Raw genomic sequence first — 6,460 nt, 5'->3', positions numbered from 1 at the left:
TTAAATAGCTATAATTTGGGTTAAGGAAAACTCAGCGGGAGAGGTGCTGGGCCTGCAGAGAAGACCAGAGTCTACCCCAAGGAGCTGCAAGAATTGGCCAGCGTGGACTGGGAGGAGCTGGAGGAGTACATGAGGCCAGAATCAGGGTGAAGATCAAGAGAGTCTGATCATAAACTAGGGGAGAGCTTAATAGCACCCACACTGGGTCCTTGGGTTGCAGGATAAGAGCTATCTTAAATTAATAGGATTTAACACCCTCGTTGGGATCCTGGGAGTTGGTATGAACTCACTCTACCAGGATGGCTCCTAGAAGCATGGAAAAAGCAATGACTGATTCTGAGCAAAGTTGAAATGCAAGCGTATTACTGTGTGGAGGAAAGGATTAAAAGTTGAAGGAAGTGGATATGCTGGAATGGATAGATGGGCTCCAACCTAAACCAAAGTGGGTGTAGTTACCACGACAACAAAATGTCACTGTGAGCAACAGATGAATGCATCCTTGCTTTATGAGGCAGGTCAAACCAGCTGTTCTAGAAAGACCAGTGGTTCATTCTCCGTGGAATAGACACACATTCTGGGAATGGGTTTGCCCTTCCTTCTGCAGGGCCTCCATCCAACATCATCAGTACCTGAGAGCTTATGGAGTGTTCAGTTTACTGAGATGAGACACCACCTAACATGATGTCAGGTCGGGGGATCATCTTTCAAGCAAAGGAGGGGTAGGAATAGGCCTGTAACCATGGGACCAAGGGTATCACATACTCTGCCACCTAGAAACTTCTTCCCTGGGGATATGTTGTCATGGTGTGCTGAAGACACACTGAGCCAGCAGCTCAGAGGCAATACTCTGCAAGGACTTTATATCATCCTTCAAGTTACAGATACTCACTGAATCAAAGGTACTTCTATTCCACTGTGTTCCCAATAGACGATCCATGCGTGATGGGTTTGGATAGTGTACCATTTTTGGCTTTTTATGTCCAGAGACCAAGAGGTGAGAAGAGATCTACTTGGGCAGAGATAAGTGACTTTTCATCAGGAGGATGTAGGGCTGTTTTTACATAATGGTGACAGAAATATGAGTGGAATTGGGTTTTCTAGGTGTTCCTTTGCCCACTTGTGACCATAACCACCCCAGCCTATGAAGGGCCTGATGACTAGATCCCTGGGGGGATGAGGGTCTGGGTTAGGCCACTGAGACAAGCAGAGGTAATAGTAGGCAGGCAGCCCGTAGGGTTTGTTCCGCTGCACAGCTGCTTTGGCTGGATCAAGCCCTCCCCAGAGCAAAGCATGCATCTGTTGCCTGAGCAACCGGTTTGGCTATTTTGGCTCAATCTGGCCCAACTATGACAAAGAGCTATTAAGCTAGTATTTCTGTACAGAATCTAGGAGCTGACACTTAACGTGGGGCAAATACATTTTTCTCCTCTTCGTTTTGATCATGGCTTGGCAAACTCTTTGCTGGGATATTGTAACCATGCGTGTGAGGGCGACCTTTATGAGTCACCTACAAGCTTCTGCTCATGCAGAATGTATTACTCCAGTTCAGAACGCGAGTAGCCCATATAGCATGCACACCTGTGCTTTACAGGATGCTCCTGGTTACTTATTTTCCTAATGGGGACAATTCAAAGGATGAAACAATATATTAAATCCTTAATCATATTTTGTGGAATCAGTAAAGTAGACATATTGAAGCATTTTAAAATAAGGAATCAGAGTTAAAACACAGAGTGTTTCTGATAATCTTTGTGGGAAGGCAAAATAGTATGCTAACTGCAATATGCTAATTTTCCTGAATTGCATTGAGAAGCCGAGCCACAAGTCTGTCCACACTGAATTCTTTCTCCTCCACTCAGGACATCTGCGGGGCTTCTTCTGGGTCTCCTTCCCTGTGCAGTGACTTCATTCCTCGGTGTCCTGTGTCTTAAAAACTACTATTTCATGTATTTTATCCTCCCTGCCACCCCCCCTTCTTTTTCCAGGTGAGAGTAAATCTGGTTTCTGTTACTCCAGTTGGAAAACTAATTCTGCAGAGCTGTTTCTTCTTTGACATATTATTTTCCATCCCTGTTTAGAAGGATTCTTAATATTCTTAGTATTTTTAATCTGCCAAGGAAAGAAGGGATGACCAAAATCTAGTTGTAGTAGTGTATCTATTCCTAACTCTCTTGACTTAGTTGTATTACTAATCTTGCCTTAAAAAAATCTTGTCAGTGGTCTTCCATCTGTAAAATAAGAATAATTCTTACTACTAACTTTACATTTAGGTGGTATCAGTTATAAAGATTACATTCATTGCAGGTTTAACGTAAGACCATGTTTTTGTCAGGAGAAATCGTGGCAATGAGTGATCTTTGTTGTTTTTTTTTCCTCAGAGATCATTTTAATGTGAAAAACTCTGACAGCAGAGATTTTGCCTTCACAAATAGTTTAACATAAGTCCTCCAGCATCTTTCCCTTATACATAAGGGAAAATATTTTGGCCTCATCTAGTAAAAACAGACTATGTGGTTAAATGACAGGTATACAGTCAGGTCCCCGGTTATAATTTGAGTTGATTCTTGAACACAGGCTTCACACAATGTGACCAATGATCCTACTCCCAAGGATCGCGCTTCATACTACCCTTATCTTAAAGCCAGAGTTCCTGATCTCTGATTTTGAATTAAAAAAAAAAAGATTGTTAACCTAAATTAAGTTTTAATAAACAGAACTAATAACAGAAACATCCCTAATTAGATTCTGGAGAGGAAGCAAGAAGCCACCTAGAGCCAAAGAGAACAAAAATTATCCCTTCAGGACTTTATTTTGGGCTTTCACACACATGTGAACACGTGGAACCAGATACAAATTTATAAGGTAGATAAATATGTAATAATTAGCAATTAGATCAAGTTACATGTACAGTCTTCTGTATTAATAATTATACTATTTTTTAGGAAATACAATTATTAAGTCATTGTCAGATCTCTCAATTTCCTGGAGACAATGCTTCCGGTGAAAATTTCAAAGAACATTTTTCTACAACGTAGCTCCATCATTGGAGTATCATCATACCAAAACAATTGATGCGATTCTCTTTTACCCAAGGCTTTAAATGTGAATTTATTCCCTATCCACCCATACTCACACACACATTACCAGGTAATGTTTACCTAAGGTTTCCAAGTATCGCAGTGGGTATTTATACTTGCAGATCTAGTTCAAGATCTGAATACCCTGAACTTAGTTGTTAAGAGCTATGTATGTTGTTAAGGCTAACACTAGGAAACTGTGTTTAGAATCTGTCAATTACCAAGATCCCCCTAAATAATTTTTTACTATGAGCCTGATTTTCTTAAATAAAGCATATAGAGTAATTATCCGTCATAAAACTATTAGAAAATATCTGAAATGCCATTAGATTTGATGGGACCATTCAGTCAAGAAAATATAAAAACCATAAGATAAGCTAGCTGTCTTAAAATTACACTCAAAAAAAAAAAAAAGACAACTACACTGGGAGTTGTTTCGTAAATTTCATCATCTTCAAATGCTTTTGTGGTTTATGGTGATGTGTCACATATTAGTTCCTTGCAGCCTTTTTCATTTTGATCTTCGTTTGGATAACTGGGTTTTCAGGGGTGTGGATCATGGTTGTATAATTCTATTGCTATTTTCTATTTCTATTGCTATTTTATAGCAATACAACGCCTCAAAAAGAAAAAGTAGAGGATGGGGCGCTTGGGTGGCTCAGGCGGTTCAGCGTCTGCCTTCGGCTCAGGTCATGATCCCAGGGTCCTGGGATCAAGCCCTGCATTGGGCTCCCTGCTCCGCGGGAAGCCTGTTTCTCCCTCTCCCTCTACTCTTCCCCCCTGCTCGTGATCTCTCTCTCTCTCTCAAATAAATAAAATCTTAAAAAAAAAAAGAAAGAAAAAGCAGAGGGTGGAAAGCAGGAAGTCCTCCACAACATTAGCACATCTTCCGCAAGTGTTTACACTCATGAAACTTAAAACTGACTCATGGAATGCTCTACTCTTTGGAATTCTGTACCAGGCCACGATACAAAGAAATGTTAAAGCATTGCTATTGGCAGTCAGCATGGCTGTTATATTTGGTTTCTGGAGTTCTTTATTCAGTACTGCCAAGAGCTTTTTGTAGACTAAGGACTAAGTCATTAATGAAATCTTAGGAACTCATTCTAAACATTGGAGAAGTAAGATTTCATTACTTAAGAATTTCCCTGGGCTGATAATGTGTGAGAATCACACTTGAGTGAATATAAGACAGTGTGCAGAGAGAGAAGAAATGCTCTGTGACTGGTTTTCATATTTGAGACGCGCACAGCCCTGAGAATGTAACTGTGGACTCCCACGAGTCCATGGATCTACAAGTTGGAGGACATAGCTCTTTTTGTCCAAAACCTATGAGCTAAGCACAGATATAAAAGACAGTAAAAATAGCAACAGACTCTTTAAATAGCTCATGCAACTGTACAGAGAAAAATAGTTTTACATAGTTGATGCCAGAAATGACTACCATATAGTAGAATCAAAATTATAATTATGCTGAGTGCACACACACATGTTGCTATTTGAAAATGTGAGATTTACATGTTACCCGTGTAGTGTAATAACTTTGTAAGTTCATATATTACATATTATACAAAGTTAGTATAAAGGGTTCTTTGTTTACTTGATTCTAATCTTTGATATCAAGTTTTTCTTCACCTCTGGGAGAAGAAAAGTGTTTTAGAAACACAGGGAAAGCAGGGTTCACATAGTCTGTATAGTTTTGACCTTTAAGGATGTGGTGTAACTGTCATCTAAGCCCGTGGGTGCACAATGTACTGGATGAGCTCATAGAATAATACTGCTTTGGTGATGGGATCTGTATTTTTAAAAAGAAATGTTGTACTTAATGCCGCTAGACAATCACTAAAAAATAGTGTTATTGAAGCTTTATTGTCCTGGAAACTCTTTTTGTTGGATAAGAGAAAAGTTTAAAGAAAAGATTCTTTTTTCCTCTAGAATTTCAGTCTAGTATGCTGCCCAGGCCTCTCAACCCAGCTTTGAACTTGAGTCTAAAGAAAACATTTGATCTTCTTTGTCTTTCAACTTGACAAAATGTCCTTCTTTGAAATCCCCGTTTTGTTTTATGTGTGCTTGTCAGTGTGTTTTAGAAATGAAAAGCTCTTGGGGGTAAGGTACGAATCTTTTTTGTTTAACCTTTGAACGTCCTCCTAAGTGCCTACTCCACTAGGTTGGCATTTCAAAAATATTGCTCATTAAAATGCTCATTCTTCCTACAGTGGTTTGGAAGTGATAGTAAATAGTAGGTGTTGGATTTAGCTTCTTCACTTAGAGGCATTTAAAAACAAAAACATTTCATTCCCTTCAACAAATACTCTTGAGGCCCTTCTGCATGGCAATAATTAATGTGCTTTGAAAGATGAACTCACATATCCTGTAATATAATCAAGTTGTGTGGTTGATACATAAGAAACATAAAAAGTGATTCATGGATTAAAAAAAAATTATTCTCTTACTGGGACAAGGAAACCTAACTTGTTGCCAAATGATGTTACTCGGTGAAATGACCAAGCCATACCAGATTCTAGCCTTATAATAGCTACCCCTCATTGAATGAAACAAATATACAGAGAAAAAAAGCAAAGTTATACCTTATTAGTCAGGTGGGGATTTTGCTTTAATTCTGTGCAGAACCCTAGTGACCTAGGCTGAACCCCATGAAAAATTCTTTCCTAAGCACTACTGGCCTGAGATGCCCACTCAGTGTCTCATTTCCATGAAAGTAGGGTGTGTGGACAGGGCGGGGAGGGTGAAGAAAAGTCAAAATAGGACCAAATGGTCATAATAGAGAACAATAAAGGAAAGAAATATCGTTTATTAAAATGTGTCCCATGAGTCTACATGGAATAACAAGGATATCCCGGTCCTTGTTGTAAATGATCTTCTCCAACTAAAGGATTAACTTTTAGTAGGAAACCTCTGATGTTGCCTTCATTTTTTGGAAATAAAGTAGAAGTATGACTGTTCTGATTTTAGATCAAACAACTCGTCCATCGGCTTTCTGCCTTGGCAGGAAACCTATTCCAGCTGAAAACTCACCATTTGAAGGGATGTATTAGCCGCTAAGATAGCCATTAATAAGTAAGGATATAATCATGTGTAGTTTAAGTAAATGCATTTGCATAACACTTTAGACTACCTCTTGAATAATATGGCATTCACTGATAAAATCAGAGATTTTTTTTTTTCTCCCTGGCATTTGTCATTTACTCACTTTTCATTTTAAAAAAGGCACTTATTTTGGCTGTTCTTCCGAGAATTTCTGACTCCTCAGCTTGCTGATGTCTTTTAATGCCAGAGTGCAACACTGCCGATGACCTTCATTTATATTTCAACCATGAGCTAAATCTAGAAATAGACATCAGAGCACACTGCTGTGTTAGCAG

This window comes from Neomonachus schauinslandi, chromosome 2 (genome assembly GCF_002201575.2).
Source record: "Neomonachus schauinslandi chromosome 2, ASM220157v2, whole genome shotgun sequence".
NCBI lineage: Eukaryota > Metazoa > Chordata > Mammalia > Carnivora > Phocidae > Neomonachus > Neomonachus schauinslandi.
Note: the sequence above shows the minus strand (reverse complement) of the source record.